The sequence below is a fragment of the Miscanthus floridulus genome, chromosome 13 (assembly GCF_019320115.1).
Source record: "Miscanthus floridulus cultivar M001 chromosome 13, ASM1932011v1, whole genome shotgun sequence".
NCBI lineage: Eukaryota > Viridiplantae > Streptophyta > Magnoliopsida > Poales > Poaceae > Miscanthus > Miscanthus floridulus.
Window position 1 is genome coordinate 5270679 of NC_089592.1, and position 23043 is coordinate 5293721.

At 50.3% G+C, this 23043-nt stretch overlaps 1 long non-coding RNA gene across 1 annotated transcript; it reads right to left on the reverse strand.

Moving 5' to 3' along the window:
* Window positions 1-21794: 21794 nt before the first annotated feature.
* LOC136499185 (uncharacterized) lies at window positions 21795-22743 on the reverse strand. The gene is made up of 3 exons (XR_010769932.1): window positions 22678-22743; window positions 22483-22603; window positions 21795-22397 (listed from the first exon to the last, which is right to left on the reverse strand). It is a non-coding gene; the product is annotated as an uncharacterized lncRNA (long non-coding RNA).
* Between the last annotated feature and the right edge of the window lie 300 nt (window positions 22744-23043).

Below are 23043 nucleotides of genomic sequence, written 5' to 3' on the forward strand. Positions count from 1 at the left end.
AGGGGGGATGAGGGCTCGGACTACGAGGTTCGCCGTGAGCCGCCACACCCACCTACAGTAACCCTAAACCGATCTAAAGACCGTGCTGCCAGCGACGGGATGCGCCCCAACCACCGCCGTCGGCCCACTGCAGGGTCACCACCGGACCGCCGTCTCTCCACCAGCGCCACTGGACTTCACCGCCACCACGCTGGACGTCTTCTACACTGCGGCACCGGCGTCTACCCGCTACGGTGCATCTACAGAGAAGACAAGGAGAGGCTTACCAGATCTACGGTTACACAAACAGAGAGATACACACATCATCGATCCTAACATGATCCTCCCTTTTCGCTCGCTGCTTCCTCCCGTGGTGGCATGGTGGTTGCCTTCCGCCACCCCTACTTCCGGGAGGTCACCGTTCGTCGTTCCCCCATTAGGATGGACGGCTCCATTCTCATGTTGGAGCCTCATGAGGAGGCCGACTTCTGCTTCACCTGTCGCTACCGCCTGCTTGGTGAGGTGGTGGCATACAACTTCCCCCTAGAGCACTGGACGCTCGAGCACATCACCATTGCGTTCTGGGCCATCGGCAACGTCTGCTGCGTCGACCCCGACTACCTCCGCGGCAACGACTTCTCCACCGTCCGCGTGCTCCTCCTAGTTGACAACCTCGAGGAGATTCCAGAGTGCCTCGTCCTTCGCAACCTCGGCACCGGGCTTGCTGCTGTCGCCCGGCTCCACGTGGTCGACTTTTGGATCCACCCGGAAGGGGCCTCGCTGCCAGCCGCCCACGTCATCAGCAGCCCTGGAGATGATGACACCGACGACACTGAGGACACCCACTCTGCCCCTGGCTCGAGGTGGACTGCATCTCACTCAAGCGGCTCCCACTTCCACAGCGGGGGCTCCTCTGCTGCTACTCGTCGGCTGTTCAGTGGCTCCTCTTTAGGTGGTGGGCGTCAGCACCCTTCCTCCTGCCTGGGGCCCTTGCTTTACCCCTCTGTTCCCCTCTGGTCCGTTTTTGCAGTTGCTTTGAAGGGCATAGCCTGCGTGCCCCCGGTGGAGAGCCCCGCTCCAAGATCGTGAACTCCGGTGTCACCACCGGTTCCAACAAAGACTCCCCCGCGTCCTCATCCTTGACCTGCCGACTCCGACGGGCCCGGCCACCCCGCCTCCTGCTCTGTCCCCCTCGCTCCCTATTAGGACTAACGAGCTGGGGTCCTGCCACGCCCAGCCCAAACACGCGGCGGACAGCACCTCCAAGATCCGTCGGAGCCGCCGCCTCGCCGTGAAGGAGAACCCCTTCTATGAGGACGCCACCTCCAAGGCTACTCGTGTCCAGGCTGCAAAGCTGGACCTGTCCAAGGACTCCAGCAACATGGCCGAGGCTCTGGCTTGCTCGAGCATCTTGAAGCGCCCACCCCCGGCCTGCACCGCCTCCGTAGGCTAGCGCGCACCTGCGGGATTCAGCTCTCGTTCGACGCTCCCACAGGTGCCCCGACTGTCGTGTGACGTCGTGCGCGGCGTGCCTGGAGCTACAGTTCACCCATGCCATCCGTGTTTGTAGCTCCCGCTGGCCCTTGAGGCCCCTTTTCCCTTTCACTGTGGTTGTGTCTGAGCTTCGAGCTGGCTCATGTACCCTGTTCACCTCCTTACCCTGTGTTCTTGTATCTGTGTTTAGGTTCTTTGGTGGTGGCCCATGTGATGTACACCAGCCTTTGTGCGTGAATCAAATCGAGTCTAGTTCGTGCTACTGTCTGGTGTTGGCTTCTCTCCCATTGCTAAGTTCGTGCTACTGTCTGGTGTTGCTTCTCTCCCATTGCTAAGCGGGTGTTTGGTTGCCCTTCCTAAATTTTAGTTGTTGTTTCATCGGATGTTTGGACACATGAAGTATTAAATATAGACTAATTACGAAACTAATTACATAGTTTACGACTAATCTGCGAGACGAATCTTTTGGACGCCCACGCGGGATGAGACCGCCGTCGCGCGGGACAGGGCACCGTCGCCAGGCTACTCGGCAGCGGCCCGCTCAGCCACGGGCGAGCGCGTGCGCCGACGAAAAGCCCAACGGCGGCGCCGGCTTCGCACCTCCAGTCCGCAATCATGGACGGCTGCTGCTCCTTCCATGGCTGGACCGCGAGCGGCGCTCTGAGAGAAAGGGTAGAGGCGAAATGGTGTTTAGGGTTTCAGGGGTGCGACGGCCGCAACGTTTTGTTTCGCCCGACTCGCGCGGACGACCGTCGGATCGCATCCGGCGGATGGCAGGCACCCAGGCCGGATTAGGCCTAGGCGGGTGGACAGAATCCCGGCCCTGGCCCACGTTAAGGCCGGGGTGCGGGGGAGCCACGCGCGCGTTATTTGGGCTGCACAGGAACTGGGCCGCGAGCGCAGCAGCGCAGGCCGCGTTTGGCAAACTGGCTGCGGGCCGCGCCAGGCATCGGGCCGAAAAGGCCAAATAAATAGTACAATCATAATTTTTTTAATTTTCTTATTTTTCAGAAAACAATTTGATGCATATTAGATGAATTGAATTGCATTTCGATGCAAATCTCTGTATAATTTTGTCCAACGATAATTTTGTTCGGAGAACAGTACAATATTTTAAGAGTTTCTGGAAAATAGAATTATGAGATTTATTAATGTTTCCGCTACGTATTTAAAGTTGTTATGGTCTTTTAATTAAATTCGAACCAACGGAAGAATTTGATTTTAAGAGCCAAGAGATAAATATGAGTTGATTATAATATTGTTATTATTCTGACCAACGTTGATTAATGGCAATATTATGATTGTATTATGATTTTTTGTCATACATTAATTCTATTTCTGCCCAACGGTGATATACAATTAGTGTAAAATGATAAATTATATGTTTTAATTTTGATCAACGTTGAAACTAAGGCATGCAATTGTTGTTATTATATTATGTTCTCACTTTAAAGAGAAATTGTGTTTTCAGGAGGATACTCCTTGATGGCTTATATCAAAGATATCCCAACTCTCAAAGGGGATAACTACATTAAATGGAAGAAAAAGATCGACTTGGCCTTCATCTTGGCTGAGGTTGACTGGGTAGTCACCACACCGTGTCCCAAAGAACCTGAGGCACCGATGAGGGAGACTGATGAGACTGATGTTGCATGGCAGAACAGAGAGCGGGACTTTGCTCCCGTAAAAATGTCTTTTGACCTTGAACATAGAAAGTGGGTCACATCCAATAAGAAATGTTTGGCTGTGATAAAGAATACAATTGAGCTTGCAATAGTGGGCTCAATTCCAGACTGTGACATGGTCACAGAATACCTAGATAGAATAAAGAGTCAGTTCACTGGCTCTTCAAAGACATGTGCAACCCAGCTGATCAAGCAGTTGGTGACAGAAAGGTACTCTGACGGCGGCAGTGGCATTAGAGAGCACATACTGAGAATGAGCAATTTGACATCTAAGCTCAAACCAATGGATTTGGCTCTCAAGGATGAGTTTCTTATTCATTTGATTTTTGCTTCTTTGCCAAAAGAATTTGACACTTTTGTTGTTAATTACAACATACAGCCCGAGAAATGAGATTTAGAAAAGCTCATAGCCATGTGTGTGCAGGAGGAGGAAAGAATAAAAGTTTCACAGGGTGGTACTATCAACTACCTAAAAGATAATAAAAAAAGAACTATAATAACAGCTCTTCCTCCAAGTCACCTGGAAAGGGTCCCATGCAATAGTCTCAGAACAAGCAATTCTCAGTGGATAAAGATCAATGTCTTCATTGTAAGGGCAGGGGACATTACAAGCAAAATTGTCTTGATTTCCTAAAGATGATTATAAAAAAAAGTGAGAACATTATTACGTTCATAAATGAATCCTTGTATGTCAAGTTTTCAAAATCTACTTGGTGGATTGATTCAGGTGCAACTATTCATGTTGCTAATTCTTTACAGGGATTCCGTTCGATAAGAACTTTGCAAAGAAGCGAAAATTTCATTAAAGTCGCAAATGGAGTACAAGCAGATGTTGAGGCCGTTGGTGATCTTCCGCTAGAGCTTGCTGATGGCTTCATACTTTTTCTTAGAGATGTTCTTTATGTACCTTCTTTGCAAAGAAACTTGATTAGTGTTTCAAAGTTGGACCATGATGGTTATGATTGCCATTTTGGAAATGGCAAATGTCAGATATTGTTTAATAATAGATGTATTGGTCTTGCCTTCTGACAAGATGAGCTTTATTTGTTATCACTTCGTGAAAATGTGAATTCCGTATGTGATGTGAATGAGAAAGTATCCTCATCGAACAATGCAATCAGAAAACGAAAGAGAACTCCTAATGTATCGTTGAAATTATGGCACTGTCGTTTAGGCCATATTTCGAGGGGAGAATAGAAAAACTAGTTAAGAATGAAATTCTTCCTCCATTGGAGTTCTCTGACTTAGAGCAATGTATAGAATGTATTAAAGAAAAGTATGTAAAGAAAATTAAAAGGATGCCAAACGAAGCACAGGAATTTTAGAGATAATTCACATAGACATATGTGGTCCTTTTCCTGTGAAAAGTGTGGATGGTTATGATTCATTCATAACATTCACAGACGATTACTCTCGTTATGGCTACATTTATCTAATTAAAGAAAGAACAGAAGCGTTGGATAAATTCAAAATATTTAAGGCAGAAGTTGAAAATCAGCATGATTTAAAGATTAAGATAGTCAGGTCTAACTGTGGGCAGGAGTACTACGGTCGGCATACCCCATATGGACAAGTTCCTAGACCTTTTGCAAGGTTCTTACAGGAGAATGGTATAGTCGCCCAGTATTCAACACCGGGCGAACCTCAGTAGAATGGAGTAGCTGAAAGGCGTAACCGTACCCTGATGGATATGGTGCATAGTATGATTAGTTACTCCACCTTACCGTTGAGCCTGTGGATGGAGGCGTTAAAAACCGCCATTCATATTCTCAATAGAGTACCAAGTAAGTCGGTGCCCAAAACACCGTATGAGTTGTGGATAGGAAGAGTACCCTTACTAAACCACTTACATGTGTGGGGGAGTTCTACTAAGGCTAAAGTATTTAACCCAAACATTGGGAAGTTAGATCCCCAAACAGTAAGTTGCCATTTCATTGGCTACCCAGAAAAGTCAAAAGGTTTTCATTTCTACTGTCCAGATAGACATATAAAGTTTGTGGAAACGAGACACGCTGTCTTCCTAGAGGATGAAATGATGAAGGGGAGCATGGTAGCTCGAGAAATTGATCTTGAGGAGAAACGGGTGTATGCACCCACTCCGATGGTTCAGGAGCCATTTTTTGAGCTACCTGCTGCTGCTACACCTACATTGCAAGATGTTATGGTGCCAGCACCTGTTGTTATTCCTCCTATGGCAACAACAAATGAGGATGAGGAACCCATGGTTCAGAATCCTACAGAACCTATTGCCACACATGAGGGGGAGCAACAACAGCCTCAAACAGAAAATATGCCAAATGTGGAGGCCCTTAGAAGGTCTCAAAGAGTTAGAAGATCAGCTATTTCTGATGATTATGAAATCTATAATACTAAAGAGTTTCATATGGAGGGTGATCCCACCTCATATGAAGAAGCCATGAGAAGCGAACACTCATCAAAGTGGTTGAAAGCTATGAAAGATGAAATGGAATCTATGAGTTCAAATGGTGTTTGGGATTTAGAACAAATTCCTAAAGGAGCCAAAACAGTAGGCTGCAAATGGGTCTACAAAACAAAATATGACTCCAGAGGGAATATAGAAAGGTTTAAAGTGCGACTTGTGGCAAAAGGTTTTACACAAAGAGAGGGGATAGATTACAATGAGACATTTTCTCCAGTCTCATGTAAGGATTCCCTCAGAATTATAATGGCATTAGTGGCACATTATGATTTAGAATTACATCAGATGGACGTAAAGACAACATTCCTAAATGGAGATTTAGAGGAAAATGTTTACATGGCACAACCAAAAGGTTTTGTTGTAGAAGGAAAGGAAAGAATGGGTTGCCGCCTAAAGAAATCCATTTATGGATTGAAGCAAGCTTCAAGACAGTGGAACTTGAAGTTTGACAGAACAATAAAGAATTTTGGGTTTAAAGAGAATGTTGAGGACAATTGCATTTATGCAAAGTTTAAGAATGGGATATTTATTTTCCTCGTTCTGTATGTGGATGACATTCTACTTGCTAGTAGTGATGTGAGTCTGCTGCAGGAGACAAAGAAGTTTTTGTTCTCAAAGTTTGACATGAAAGACCTTGGTGAAGCATCATATGTTTTGGGCATAGAAATTCACCGAGATAGAAGAAAGGGGGTATTAGGACTGTCACAAAAGGCATACATAGAAAAAGTATTAAAGAAATTCAGTATGCATAAATATAGTCCATCACCTGCTCCTATAGTCAAGGGCGACAGATATGAGGATTTTCAATGCCCTAGGAACCGGTACGAGCTCGATCAAATGAAAGCGGTTCCATATGCTTCAGCTGTCGGAAGCTTACAGTATGCTCAAGTATGTACGCGCCCTGACTTAGCTTTTGTTACCGGGTTGCTTGGCAGATTTTAGAGTAATCCAGGAATAGAACACTGGAAATTGGTAAAGAAAGTCTTGCGATATTTGCAAGGTATGAAAGGCCTCATATTGACGTATAGAAGGTCAGAATCTCTCCAATTGGTGGGATACTCGGATTCTGATTATGCGGGAGATGATAGAAAATCCACGTCAGGATATGTATTCACTCTCACAGGAGGAGCTATTTCATGGAAAAGCTCAAAGCAAACTATCACTACATCATCCACAATGTATGCTAAGTTTGTAGCATGTTATGAGGCATCGGGGCAGGTGAACTGGCTAAAGATGTTCATACCCGGTTTGAAAGTGGTTGACGACATCAATAGACCACTGAAGTTATACTGCGATAATAATCCTGCAATACAGTATGCTCGCAACAATAGGTCAAGTGGTGCTGCCAAACACATTGACATAAAGTATTATGTTGTGAAGGATAGAGTCCGGGATCAAATGATAAGTCTTGAGCATATAAGTACCGAAAAGATGCTCGCGGATCCGCTTGCAAAAGGCTTACCACCCAACGTGTTCAGAGAACATGTAGCCGGCATGGGTTTAAGGGAAAGCCTATCATTCCTAGACTATAAAGGGCCCAAAAGTTAAAGTATCTATTTCAGATCAGAGACGTGCATTGTAGTTGTTAAATCTATCGGCGATTGACCGTGACGATGAAACATGCTCTATGCATCATCTGTGAAGGAATGAGAAAGGAGAAAAGGATTGAATTTTAAAGTTTAAAGATAAAAGTAATAGTGTGAGATCAAGGGCGAGAATGTTGGAATGATCTCCCAGCCAATAAGCCCAATAGCCTATTGGGCCTTGGTCACGCGCCCTGATCGGGGGCGCCCAAACCTACATGGTTGGTGGGCCCCCATCGCACTGCGCTATATAAAGTGGTGGGGGCCGACGGCTCATAGTATGAGGTTCACCGTGAGCCACTCTGCCCCACCAACAAACCCTAAGTCCGATCTCAACAGGGTGCGTAGCCAGCGATGGGAAGCCGCCACCGTCATCACCGTTGGCCTCACTACACCGCCACTGCATCGCTGGACTTCACCAACTCTTCTCCGACCATCGCTGCCCGTGCACAGAGCTTCACCGACCAAAAAAGATGGCCGGATCCTCCTCGACGGCGCCCTCTGATGGTCTATACACTCCCATCCACTCTCCTCTCTCTATCACTCTGTAGTACGGTTCATTAGGATTTCTACTTATTCATCCCAAATACAAAGAACCACCCGACTAGATGCTACTCTAGGTGATCTTTGGGATATAACAGCTCTCCCTCTTTTCTTGGAATGTCCACGGCCTCGGCCAGTCCAAGAAGTGCGACGACATCCTCCTGGAGCTTATCAGCGCCTCCCCCATCATTGTCGGTCTCCAGGAGACCAAGCTCTCCATGCTTTCCTCCTCCAAACTCCGCTCCTTTCTTCCAGCTCGACTCTCGGCACACATCGCCCTTGACGCTGACGGTGCCGCTGGTGGCATCCTCCTTGCCTAGGACCCAAATGCCTTCGATCTCTGCACCTCCTCCCAAAGCCCATTTTCTGTCTCGTCCATCCTCTCCCTCAAAGCCAACGGGAGTACCTTCACCTGTATGAATGTTTATGCCCCCTCTGTGCACGCCGACAAGCCAGCGTTCTTAGCTAACCTCGCCTCCATCGCCCCTCCTGATGACCATCCTTGGGTTGTCTTCAGCGATTTCAACCTCACCCACTTCCCGGGCGATAAGAACACTGACGCTTTTCATCACACCGAAGCCGCGTGGTTCAACGCCACAATCAACGAGCTCGCCCACGCTGAAATCCCACTCCTTGGACGCTAATTCACCTGGTCCAACCGGCATGACTGCCCGACCTTGGTCCGCCTTGGCCGCCTCTTCATAAATGACGCCTGAGACCTCTTGTTTCCTAACACCACTTTGTCTGCCAGGACCACAACCACATCCAACCTTGTCCCTCAGTGGGCCTCCATCTCCACTAAGCTCCCTAAATCCCAAAACTTCCGCTTTGAAAAATTTTGGGCTCATCAACCCGGATTTTCTGCTCTGGTGACTGTGGCCTAGACCTCCACCCCACTATCGCCGCTAGCCGCACTCTTTGTTGCCGCATCAAAAATTGTTGTCGCGAGTGTTGTGCTTGGGCAAAGCGGACCCGCTCCCCTGACCAACATGAGGCTGATCTTCGCATCCTCATCGATTCCCTCGACCTCCTTGAAGAATGTCATCCCCTTACTGCCTTCGAGCTCACCCTTAGGGCCGGCGCCATCAGCACCCTCTAGTCCACCCTCAGAGGAAAACTTGCCTACTGGCGACAGAGATTCTCCCTGAGGCTTGCTTTCGAGTGGGATGAGAACTCTAGATTTTTTCATGCCTCTGCCTCTAGCAGGAAGAGGAAGAACCAAATCCAGGAGCTCCAAGATGACTTGGTTGCCACCCACACCCTACATGCCTCCAAGGAGGCAGCCCTTTTCAATTTCTACTACTCCCTCCTTGACCGCCCTATACCCACAAATTGGGACTTCTTGCTTGAGGATTTGTATCCCTCTCCTATGGTTGCAACCAGGCGCTCTCTACTCCATTCACCATGGATGAAGTATCCACCACTCTTTCTCCATGGATACAAACTCTAGCCCAAGGCCAGACGGATTTGGCCCCGCTTTCTACCACGCCTTCTGGAACCATACTAAGCAAGACCTCCTCGCCTTCACCAACTCCTTCCATGATGGCTCTATTGACCTCGATGGAATTAACTGTGCTCACCTGGTCCTCCTTCCCAAAAAAGAGGAGGCCAACTTAGTAGACGCCTTCAGGCCCATCTCGTTGTAGAACTGCCCCATGAAACTGGTCACCAAAATCCTCTCGAACCGCCTTCGACCTCTTATCCCAGCTCTAATTGACCATGATCAAACTGGTTTTGTCCATGGGCGCAGCATTGCCAAAAATTTTGTCGATGCGGCCGATCTCCTGAGCTGTTGCCACCGGTGCCACGCTCCTACTATGGTTCTCAAGCTTGACTTCAAAAAGCTTTTGATTTAGTTTCCTGGGATAGCCTCAACGCAATCATGCACGCAAGGGGTTTCGGCAACACCTGGTGTGATTGGATTGCCCGCACCCTTCACATAGGTAAGATGGCTATTCTCCTGAATGGCGTCACCGGCCGCTGGTTCCAATGTCGCCGCAGTCTCCGCCAAGGTGATCCTATCTCCCCTTATCTCTTCATCATTGTCGCTGATGTTCTTCAGCGACTCCTCAAGAAAGCGGCCTCCGATGGCTCCCTATGCCACCCCATCGACCCAGTACATGTTGGTCCCGAGATCTCCCGCACAGCGACCACTCATCCTCGCCAACCACACACACTACGCCTAGAAGTAGAAGAGGGAGAGAGAATAGAGCGTGTACACACACAGCACAAGCACCAGTGTTGGTCGAAGCTCTGTAGAGCAGGTGGCAAAACTGAACTCGCTCACTTTATTGAGTTGCAGTGGGAAGTTATATATACAACTCTACCCATCTAATCCTAGTACACAAACATGTTAGGCTGTCATGCTGCTACAGTGACTAGATGTGATAGCAGGACTGACTTTAGCGCTTGCCCCTACTGTTGCTATAGTGCTGCAGGGGCGTCTTTTGGTGCATGCCCCTGCCACGGCTACAGTGCAGCAGTAGAGAGCCCTTTCGGCGCCTGCCCCTACCGCGCATTCAGAGCAGCAGATTACTTTACAATTTTTTCCCTAATCCTACTGATAACCCTATAACCTCCATCATGTCGATCATCTTCTTCAGCTTCGTGAACCAAAGACGGTCGAGCAGCTCGGTGAGAACGTCTGTGAGTTGCCAATCAGTTTTGATAAACTCGATGACGATCTGCCCACCATCGACATAGTCCCTGAGAAAGTGGAACTTGATGTCGATGTGCTTGCTCTGGTCATGGAGAACTGGATCTTCGCAAGGGCGATGGTGTGCTGGTTGTCCACTATCAGAGCTGGTGGGCGAGCTTCCACACTGGTCAGCTTGCCCAGCAGCTGGCGTAGCCACACAGCTTGGCACGCCGCTGTGGCCGCCGCCACGTACTCTGCCTCGCACGTGGACAGTGCCACCACCTTCTTTTTGAGCGACAACCATGAGATTGGAGCTGACCCAAGGACGACGAGCATGCCAGAGGTGCTCCGCCATCCATCGATATCCCTTGTCATGTCTGCATCGCTGATCACAGTGAGCTGCAACCCACTTCCGCCGGTCTTGAAGAAGACGATCCCCTAATCCACCGTCCCCTTGACGTAGCGCAGCAGCCTCTTCACTGTGGCCTAGTGATCCTCTCGGGGATCCTCTATGAAGTAGCAGATGTAGCCCACGGCGAACGCAATGTCTGGGCTCATGTGTACTAGGTAGCGCAGACTACCGACAATGCTCCGGTAGAGTATTACATCTACCCTCGCCGTGGTACTGGCCTTCGTCAGCTTCAGCCGCTCCTCCATCGGAGTCACGCACGGCTTGCACTCAGCCATGTTGCTCTACTCTAATAGCTTCGAGGCGTACGCGCTCTAATCGAGCGTGAGCGCCTCCTTCCCCTATCTCACCTCGATGCCGAGGTAGTAGGAGAGTGCGCCAAGATCGCTCATTCGAAAACAAGCCGCCATCTCTCGATTGAAGCTGTCGATGTCCTCCACACGCACGCCGGTGACAATCAAGTCCTCCACATACACGTCGACGACGAGCTCCTCTTTCCCCTGCTGTCGCATGTAGAGCATGTGCTCGTTTGCACATAGCGTGGCGTTCCACGCTCGCGGGCCTTGCCATAGCCCGTAGAGCGTCTTGCGCAGTCGGAGCACCCTGTGCTCCGTTCCCTTGATGGCGAAACCCGAAGGTTGCCTAACGAAGACCATCTCCTCCAGCTCACCGTTGAGAAAGGCCGATTTTACATCCAGGTGATGGACGTGTCAGTCCTTCGCTGCTGCCAAAGCCAGCAGCAGTCGGATAGACTCCATGCGCGCTACCGGCGTAAAGACTTCCTCGAAGTCGATGCCCTCGCGCTGGACAAAGCCTCGGGTGACGAGTCGCGTCTTGTGCTTGACAATGGCACTGCGCTCGTCTCGCTTGACCTTGTACACCCACTTCAGGATGATCTGATGACATCCTAGAGGTGGATCGATGAGCTCCCAAGTCTCATTTTCCTCGATCGCCTTCATCTCCTCCAGCATCGCTTGTCACCAATTTACATCGTGCTTGCCCAGCGTGAACGTGGGTGGTTCCTCTGCACTAACGAGAAGCAGCTCTAGGTCATTGAGTAGCCGACCCATAAGGCCTAAGGACCCTATGCCACCGACGATGTCGTCCAGCCTATGGAACTACACCTCCTCACCGTTGTGGAAAGCATCCACGAACTCTGTAATGTCGCTTAGAGGTGAGGCAAACTCGATCGGCGTCGATGGAGTCCTTTGTTCCGCTAGAGTGATCGGCATAGCATCTGGAGTGCTCGGCACCCCGGCTACAGTGCTCGGCACCACTCCTGTAGTGCTCGGCACCCCTCCCGTAGTGCTCTGCACTGCCCCAGGAGTGCTCGGCATCAGTCTTGGAGTGGTCGGCACCACTACAAGACCTCTCGGCTCTGCTATGGGAGCGTTCGACACCCGTCCTAGAGTGATCAGCACCACTGTAGGACCGCTCGACACCACTCGTGGTGTGCTTGGCACCCTTTTCGGAGTGCTCGACACCCCTCCCGGAGTGCTCGGCACCGCCCCAGGAGTGCTCGGCTGTGTTGCTGGAGTGGTCGGCACCTCCTTTCTAGCGCCTCCACCACCGTTGATGACCAAGTGCTCGACAACGAAGGTGCTGGTGAAGTCGACAGCTTCCCCCGTGTCGCCCGAACTATCCCAGTCCTAGGCTGCCTTCTCGACAAACACGACATCGCACGAGACAACCATCTTTCCTCATAGCCTAGGAGCACCATCGGTGTGCTCCAGTCCTCTAGCTTGGTGATGACCGGCTTTGTCTTCCTGACATGGACAATGCAACCGAATGTCTAGAGGAAGAACACGCTCGGCTTGCGCCCATACCAAGCTTCGAACGACATCACGCCCTTCAGCACCTTTTTGGGCGTGCGGTTGAGGATGAACACCGCCTCACCCCAGAACCTTACCGGTATGCTCTTGGCCTTCATCATGGATCGAGCCATGCCAACCATCGTCTGATTCCGTTGTTCCACCATGCCATTCTGCTATGGCGAGTACGGTGCGGTGTGGTGTCACACCACACCCTGATCCGCGCAGTACATAGCAAACTCAACCGAAGTGAATTCACCGCCGTGATCAGTCCGTAGAACGCGTAGCTTCTAGCCACTCTCCGCCTCCGCGCATGCCTTGAACTTCTTGATCGCTTCCATCGCCTCGTCCTTGCTCGTCAGAAGTTGCAGCCACATATAGCGACTGTAATCATCCACGAGCAGGAGGAAGTACCACCGACCACCATTTGTCGCTGATGTGATTGGCCCGCAGAGATCGCCGTGGACAAGCTCGAGAGCATCCATCGTGCGATACTTGGCTACCTTTGGGAACGACAGCCTCCTCTACTTCCCGGCCAGGCAGCTGTCACACAGCTCGCCTACGTGCTTGATGTGGGGCAGCCCTTGGACCATCTTCTCCAGCCGACCGAGCGTGTCGAAGCTGAGATGGCCGAACCGGGCAAGCCACAGCCATGGCTCCTCGGTGTGTTGTGCTGCCAGGCACACCGGCTGCTCCACCTTCAAGTCGAGCAGGTACAGGTGGTTCTAGAACCTCTTCACCTTGGCAAGAAGACACTGCTCCTAGTCCGTGATCCTAAGGACGTCGTCCTTGATCAGTACCTCGCTGCCGCACTCATCCAGCTGGTCAATGCTGATGATGCTTGAACGCAGCTGCGGGATGTAATATACATCCGTCAGTGCACAGTGCTTGCTATTCTGGCACTTGAAGATGATGGTGCCATGCCCTCGGATCGCCACCCTTGAGCCATCACCAAACTTCACTGTGCCGGTCACGTTGCCATCGAGCTCAAAGAAGGCTTCCTTGGAGCCCATCATGTGATTGCTGACGTCGGAGTCCAGGTACCACCGCTGCTCCTACTCGCCGCCCACATATCCGAGGTGGACTTGGGTATACGGTTCGTCGAGGTTGATAGCCTTTAGAGCCTTGCCGTGCCCTTCCATCGCCATCACCTCTCCCTTCTCCTTGGCCTCAACATCGTGCAGTGCACAGAACGTCGTCATCAGGAGAGTGGTCTCATCATCCTCATTAGCCTGCGCTAAATGAGCCTCAGCCTTCTTCTCCTTCTTGCGATTTGGGTACTTCTTTGCCCGATGGCCCGTCTTCCCACAGCGCCGGCAGGCGTTGGGGTCGACATTCTTCTTCTTCTCCAAAGAAGCCTTGCTGCGGTTCTTGCCATCACCATCGTGGCTGGAGGATGCTTCCCCGAACCTCTTCTCCTTCATCCGGGCAGCCCACTCCTTCTCTGTCGGCAGCAGCTTGCCGCTGTCCGTCGTTGCTGTGGCCTGCTCCATGCGCTCATCCACCGCCTGTAGATGGCCTTCCACATCCTCAATGGTGAGGGTAGACAAGTCCAGCATCGTGTCTATGGAGAGAGCGATCTAGATGTACTTCACCGACACGGAGTGGAGGTACTTGGAGACCGCATCTTCTTCGTCGATGGTGAAGCCGTGGCTCCTCAACTTGCTGATGAGCGACTACAGGCGGAGGGAGAAGTCCTCCACCGACTCACCATCCTTGAACTTGAGATGGGCGTACTCCTGCTTTAGCAGCTGGGCCATCACCTTCTTTGCGCAGTCGAAGCCGACACGCATCGATGCAATGGCCTGCCACGCCTCCTTAGAAGAGTTCTTCGCCCCAAACGGCTCCCTGTACTCTGCTGGCACAGCAGCGAGGATAACCTCCAATGCTGGCATATCGTTTTCTTCGTTGTCGGTGCCCTTGTCAATGGTATTCCAGAGCTGTCGGGCTCTGAGCTTGACCTTCATGGTCACCGACCACTCGCCATAGTTGGTGCGAGTCAGCGTCGGCCAACTAGTGTCGCTGACCTCCCGCACCATACGCACGACGACCTCCTATCGTGGCTGGGCAGCCACAGCAGCGCCGCTGCTGTCGCCCATCTCCAAACCGTCCGTCATCACCATCGGTTAGTCCGACGATGGCGCTTGTACGGCTCTGATAGATCTCCTGCACGGGTGAGCCGATCGCTCACCGTCGTTGCCGACCACACACACTACGGATGGAGGTAGAAGAGGGAGAAAGAACAGAGCGCACACATACATAGCACAAGCAACAACGTTGACCGAAGCTCTATAGAGGAGATGGCAAAACTGAACTCGCTCACTTTACTGAGTTACACTGGGAAGCTATATATACAACTCTACCCATCTAATCCTAGTACACAGACATGCTAGGTTACTATGCTGCTACAGATGTGACAACAAGGCTGACTTTGATGTCTGCCCCTGCTGTGGCTATAGTGCGGTAGGAGAGTCTTTTGACGCCTACTCCTGCCGCGGCTACAGTGCAGCAGCAAGGAGCCCTTTCGGCGTGTGCTCTTACCGCCTGTTCAGAGATGGAACAACAACAGATTACTTTACATTACAGAACTCCCCTGTCCCGTTCTTCGGTACGCTGACGACACCCTCATCCTTCTCAAAGGCGACGTCGCCGGTGTCACTAGGCTCAAACAGCTCCTGGACAGCTTCTCCCATGCCACTGGTTTACATATTAACTTCCACAAGTCCACCTTTCTTCCGATGAACATCAACGATGAGCAGGTTCAATCCATGGTCGGCATCCTTGGCTGCTCTGTCTCCTCTTTCCCCCAAACCTACCTCGGTCTCCCCCTCTCCCCCCACAAATTAAAAGTCTGCGACTACCAGCCCCTAATTGAATCTTTCGACCGCTATTTGTTCGGCTCGAAGGCCAAGCTTCTCAGCTCCGGCGGCCGCGTCATTCTGGTCAACGCCGTCCTGGGGAGCCTATCTATTCACTGTATGCTCTCTCTGGTGCTCCCCAAAACAGTCCGCGACATGATTGATGCCAGGCGCCGTGCTTTCCTTTGGACGGGGAGCGACAAATGCCATGGCTCACAGTGTCTTGTTGCCTGGGACAGGCTCTGCCGCTCCAAAGCTGCTGGGGGCCTTGGTGTTCGCAACTTGGAAGATCGAAACCATTGCCTGCTCTTGAAGCTCGTCTCCAAACTCCTTGGCCCGGACACCCTTCCCTGGAAGACGTGGCACTGGCGCCACAGCTCCCATGATCCTGGCGATGGCGAGCCCCATTCCTTCCTCGACCGTATCGTCCATGAAGAACTGCCACGCCTCCGTCAGATTACCACGGTCCAAGTCGGCAATGGTCAGTCTACCTCCTTTTGGCTTGACACCTGGCTTGGGTCTCAGAACCTTGCCTCCTGTTTTCCCGCCCTCTTCTCTCACTGCCAGCGTCCATGACTCAATGGCAGCCGGTATTGATCACCTCCTCCAGCCCCGCATTGCCAACCAGGCCTCCTTGGAGTTGAGCTCTCTCTCCAGCTCTCTTTCGCAAATCCAGCTCTCCAGCCTTCCCGATATCCGCCGCCTTAACCTTCCCACTGCCCCCCTCTTCACCAGCCGAGGTGCCTACCTCGTGCTCCACTCTGACGACCCTGAACTCCATGGTCCCAAACTCATCTGGAACTCTCGGCTCCCTGGCAAAATTCGCTTCTTTGGCTGGCTAACCCATTTTGACAGGATAAACTCACGCGCCAACCTTTTCGCCAAGAACATCAAGCCCCTTGAAGAATGCTTCTGTCCTGCCTGTGATCATGTTCTGGAGACCGGCGACCATATTTTGATCTCCTGCCCGAGAGCACAGTGGGTCTGGTGTGCCCTACGCGTCGACGCGGCGGCCGGCGATCAGCAACACCCATGGCGCAACGGATGCAGCGTCAACCTCCCGGCCAAAGTGCGTATGGATGTCATGCTCGTGATCCTTTGGCACATCTGGAAAGCCCGCAACGCCCTCGTCTTCAACTCTGTGGACGAAAACACGGCGAGTGTTCTGCGTGGGGTCGTTCAAGACCTCAACCTCTGGGCTTGCCGCTTCGGGAGCGACAAAGGCCTCATTTGTACCTGGGCGCTCTACATCCAGAGCTGCCTAGCTGAGCTTTGAGTCTTGTAGTCATCTCTTCCTCTCCCCCTCTGTACTCCTCCCCCGGAATGCCGGGTGTATTTTTAAGTTTGCTGGGCTCAGCTTACTCGTTCAATAAAAGTAGGTGGGGAAATCCCCCTGATCGAAAAAAAAAGTTAACTTAAATTTGTTGTACGTTTGGGCCACAGCCATAAATACACGAAACAAAGCATGGTACACTTATAAAATTCTATAAATGGAAATCACTACCGGACTCCGTGCGTTTGCCGAGTGCCCGAAACACTCGGCAAACTACGTAAAACACTCGGCAAATTGTTCGCCGAGTGCCACACTCGGCGAATAGCACTCGCCATAAATAGTACCGGCAAAGCCAACTTTGCCGAGTGCCATTTATCGGGCACTCGGCAAACATTTTGCCGTGTGCAGTTTAGCTCTCGGCGAAAGTAAACGGTCGTAACGCCGGACCCGCCGTTAACAGTTACTTCGCCGAGTGTCAAACGGCAAGGCACTCGGCAAATAGTTTTATAAAAATATTTTTTGGTTTTTAGAATTCCTTTTCGCCGAGTGCTGCGCTCGGCAAATGATAAACATATGCCGAGTGTCGCACTGTAAGATACTCGGCAAATATTTTTCAAACAGTATTTGGGTTTTTTAAAAATCCTTTTCGCCGAGTGTTGCTCTCGGCAACTAATAAACATATGCCGAGTGTGGCACTGTAAGACACTCGGTAAATATTTTTCAAACAGTATTTGGTTTTTTTTTAAAAATAGCTTTTCGCCGAGTTTCTTGGTAATAACACTCGGCAAATTGTGTTTCTTTGCCGAGTGTCTTGGTCATAACACTCGGCAAAGCCTCAGAAATCTGAATTTTTTTTTTTGCATTACATTTCACAGCACATATATATATATCACAGCACAGATATGTTTCACAGCACATATATCACATATATATATCATCTCCACACACCACATCACATATGTCACAATAATCCACAATGGTACACAAATGTCATACCACAATACCAACATAAGGTTCGAGTTTAAAGTATCCACCACAAGTGCATTACAAGCATAAGTGCAACACAAGGAATAAGTTCAACACATGAAAAGAAGCAAATCACCAATGAGACCACGACGACTGCTGCGGTGGGTCTTGAGGTACATCGTTTGATGCCGCCGATTGACCCTGCACAAAGAATAGATAAGATTAATTCTCTGGAGAAGCTAATCGATTGGTTAAACTTCCATTGATCTGTCAGAAGAAACTTTTAGTCTCCTTAGAGACGTCTGTCATGCCAAAACAGTAATTCTTATTGTGTATATGATAGTATGTAGGGATATTATGGCTGATTCTTCTTTATAGGAGATTTGAAGCATCTAGCATGTTCCTATTTTAGTTTCTAGTTCGATATAGTTTGTTAGGCCTCTTTGCTCAGTCCAGGTTCCAACTGAGAAAGAAATAAAATTCTTGCAGATGGCAGGAGTTCTCTCATGTCTCCCGGTGGCATACAAGAATATTGCCGTGGCTAATAGGATGAAGAGTTTGAGAGAAAAACTGACAAAACTCAGAAACGAAATTGGTAGCTTTAACTTTATAAAGGGCAGTAGCACTACTACAGAGCTGCCTTATGATGAACGTGAAACAACGTCAGATTTGCCTGAAGAACCACTAATAGGAAGGGATGGAGAAAAGCAGGAAATCATAAAGCTGTTATCTGCAAATACCAACAATGATGAGATAGTGATTGTTCCTATCTATGGCCTTGCAGGCATGGGTAAGAGTACTTTGGCACAACTAGTTTACAATGATGCCCAGTTCAAAATGTATGATCATCGTATATGGGTTTATGTGTCCCATGATTTCAATTTGAACAAAATAGGAAGTTCTATAATTTCTCAACTACCAAGCCAAGGAGGTCAACAGAATATGGGAATACAGCAGGTGATAAAACAATGCCTTGAAAACCTATTCCATGGCAAGGAGGTTCTGATTGTTTCAGCTGTGTGGTTCCCGAGGCCAGGAAAGCATATCCGGTCCAACAGAGCGCAGCCAAAACAGTGTACCAGTAGACACACTCCTATGCCACACGTGCGTACACTGACCTCTCTCTCTCTCGATGACAGTTTCTTCCCGCGCTCGGAGACTCTACTACACCTGTCTGTCAGTCACACGCACTCGATTGGCATCACTCACGGTGTCAGTGTCACAGCGCAGCATCGATCGGTGGCTGGCTACACTGCCAGACGTACTACGCCCAAAATTCTTCTTCTTCTAGACAAGTACGTACTCGGTCGGTCTCAATCCTGTATACTCCGACACCACTCGTACGTGTACAAGTACTGGTATGTACCCCTTTGACCAGGTACACACTACAAGGCTAATTTCACATCCTGATGCAGGCTTAGCTAGCTTCTAGAAGGCAGCATATGCAGCAGGCTGGTTCGATGTCGCATACCAGTATATGGGTCGGCACACGTTGCTGTCAGTCAGTCTCAGGCGGCAGCCAGCCAGCCAGCCAGTAATTGTTCTACAGTTGTACATGTGGAGGCTGGATCAACGAGCGTTTCAACTCCAATCCTTAATTAGTGTGACTTTTCAAGTTTTATCTACAGTTGTACATGTTAAGAGGTAAAGCAGCAAGAGCTGCTGCAGCGAACACGGAACAACACCCAAACCAAGGTAAGCAAAAGGGGCAGAAGTGAACTAGCAGCTCTGCAAACTGCAAATTAACAAGCTGAGTAACCTTTGATGCAAATCACCCCATCATTCCCATTGCTAAAGACTAATCGGCACTGAGGATAGATGTACTCACAGGAGTGTCATCAGGACGACGAGGAGGAAGGAATAGCGCTTGTGGCAGAGGTTCACCCATCTTCGCGCCGAGATTTTGCATCCACTGAAACATGTGCTCCTGCCTCTGCCGATCAGCGTCAATCTTCGCCTCCAACGCTATTCTCTGCCTCCTCTCTTCTTCAAGCTCGGCCTACAAAATTTCACCCCACTGTTACAATGGAAGTCAAAGGTATGTAAGAAACAATGAACGACGAATAAAAGAGTAATAACCTGCAAAGTCTGCATGGCGTGCTGTGTACTGGTCGGCCGTGGGCGTATGGGCGGCCTCTGGCCCGTGTCGCTTGCTCGGATCTGGGAGAGAGTGGGGGTAGTGGCCGTGTCGATGACGCTGTCGCCAAGCCAATACCTGCCATGCTTCTTGCCTCCTCCCACCCTCATGACAAGGTCACCTTCGAAATCCTAGGTGCTCGGATCGTACTCCGGCCCATGGACCGCCTTGGCCGCCGTTGTGTACTCGGTGAGACGGCTTTGGATGGAGGGATTGCTGTACGCCGAGGGGGGGTCCTCCGGGTTGAAGTCGACGGCGGACGTCGCCTTGCCCTTGTGGGCCATAGCCCATGCCTTCACCTGGGAGCAAGGTGCGCCACCATGTGACGCCGACTGTGAAACAAACAGTAAGATCATTAGAAACTATGCAGAAGCAAGCGTTGGAATACATAAATGAAGTCACGTACCCATCTCTCCGCGTACTCGGCAAGGGTAAGGTTCCCCTGATGGTGTGGTGCACCTGTCATCATCAAACGCCGCTCCCGACAAGCGGCGTGTGTCTCCGACCACTCCGGGGAGCACCACTTGTCCACCATTTTCCTCCAGCACTCGCCTTTACCGGCCACCCAAATTGGAGGCACCTACACGTCAACATGCATTTGTCATATAAGAACACAGTAAGTGTACTTAATCTCAGGAAGAAATAGTATTTACCAGCATGTATTGCTCTTTGGTCAGCGTCAAGGTTCTTGCGAGGTCTTTGTCGATCTTCACTTCCTCGAAGACAGCTTTGTATTGCTGTACAGCCAGGATACGCGCCTCGTAGTGCATGTCCTTCACGAGCTTGTAGCAGGCTTTGTAAGCGTGCCTCTCGGCCCTCTCCTCGTATCCCTCGTCACATCTGTAGTAATCCTGCATATAAACATTATGTATGTAGTCATTATTTCAAGGATGTGATAGGAATGCGATGTATTGAGCAAGATAGTGCGGGGAAGGCTTACCCACAACTCTTTCACAACCCGCTGCGCCTTGTTGTCGAATTTCCTGCCTTCCCGATCTCGTGCATCGGGGGCAGAGGCGTAGTGCTCGAACGTGTAGGCCGGCTCCACCCCTCCTGCCCAGGCCACCAGGCCGGGGAAGTGTTCCCTACACAGAAGGCCCAGGATTCCACCGGGAAGGCGTTTGTGATCACCTGCAGCCACAACCTTCCATCCCCTGTCCAAGTGATTAACGAAAAAATATTAGTTTGTATTTTGCCATGTTAAACATATCAAATGAAGTAGCGATAACATCTTAAGATACTTACCTTGGCCCATTGGGGCGAATCACTGGCCGTTTCGTGAAAGGTATAGCCTGTTCCGGGAGGCGTGAAGGGCCTCGCAACCAGATCTTCGAAGCAGAGGAAGAGGAACCCCCCGCCGAGGGCTCCTCGTGCTCGCCCTCCTCCTCGTGCTCGCCCTCCTCCTCGTGCTCGCCCTCCTCATCGTGCTCGCCCTCCTCCTGCTCGGCCTGCTCCTCGTGCTCGTGCTGCTCCTCCTCCGCCTCCTCCTGAGGCGAGGGAGGTACAGGCGACGGCGGTCGAGTCGCTGCACGCGCCTGCCGACCCTGGCCTCTCGGCCGACCCTGGCCTTTCGGCCGACCCCTGCGCCTCCGCGGTGGCTCCTCAGCTGCAGGAGCCTCCTCAGCTGGAGCGGACACCGAGCTCCGATAAAACGACCCGACGGACCTCATACCGCCCACCATCTTTTGTCAATCACCTACAATTAAAAAGAGTAAACCAATAAGCACATATAAACAGGACAACCTGAAAAAGAAATGCAAAATAAACGAAACATAATTAGAAAATGATAGTATTACTTGTATTAGAAATAGGCATCATGATCGGGATCAGCCAGATCATAACTCTCATCATCACTATCACACATGTCGAAATAATCAACACTATCCGAAGGACCAATGTTGTCATCATCGGCATTGCCTATACGCACTCGCTAAAGTAATTCTAAGTCTTGCACATTTTCCACCTCATCTCCGTCGTCCTCTTCATCAACCCTTTCATTATCTACTTCCATTTCGATCGCACCGGTTAAGTCTATCTCAAAACTCCCTTCTAGCCCCTCCTCTTGATAGAACTCCCCGTCTAAGTTGTAATCTTGATCATTTGGGAGAGGTAGTCTACCATGTGGCGATGTCTTCTGCACAATATACCAACCCTTAAGACGGTCGTCATTTGGGCACGCGTATGGCAGATAATAAACTTGCGTCGCCTGTTGAGCAACAACATAGACATCTTCCCCTAGATAGACGGAATCCTGACGAATTTCGACCAGCCCAAGATTAGGGGTCCGTCTCGTTACTGCAGGATCAAACCAATGACATTTGAATATGACGGGCTTAAGGGGTTTGGAACCACGAAATTTGACTTCGTAGATTTCTTCGATTCTCCCATAATAATCGGCCCCATCAGTGCCGGGCGTAAGAACTCCGGTATTTGTGGTTCTTCGATTGGGCCGACTTTCCTCATGTGCTGTCGTGTGAAAGCGATATCCATTCACGTCATAAGCGGCAAATGACCTGACCCTATACAGAAAGCCACTGGACACCTGTACTAACTCGGGATCCATAGACTCATCGGTTTGGCCCTGCAAGCTCAAGCAGGATATATCGTTAAACTAAGTACGAGCAACTTGTAATGTCAAACTAAGTACGAGCAAAGTTGGACAATACCTTCTGTGCGAACCAAGAAATGAAATCGGGCATTCCATTTCCCGCACCCTGTTTAAGAAGGGTATCACATTCCTGCGGGGTAGGTTCCCTTGATAGATGCCAGTAGTGATCAAGAAATTCCCTATAACAAAGAGAAACAAGAGAGTTGGATACCGAATAGTGACAGCATATTTAACAAGTTCGTTGTGAACTTACTGCATGTACGGCTCCACTTCGAGAAGGTTGGTCAACACATAGTGCATGATAGTGCGCCACTCTTCATGTCTCAATGTCTTGGGTTTTCAATCACTTGCACTTCCAAGCTGCCCTCGGAAAAGGCTGAGGTTCGATTCATTTTCGCCCGCATTGTAGCGAGGGGGTGGATTATGCACGCTGGGAAGGTTGTCACTATAGTAACTTGTTGTGAAGTTTGACACCTCCTCCAGAATGTATGCCTCTGCAACGGAAGCCTCAATTTTGCCTTTATTCTTACATTTACTTCGAACAACCTTTAGACATCTCTCGATTGGATAGCACCAACGGCCCTGCACGGGCCCCCCCATTCGTGCCTCATACGGGAGG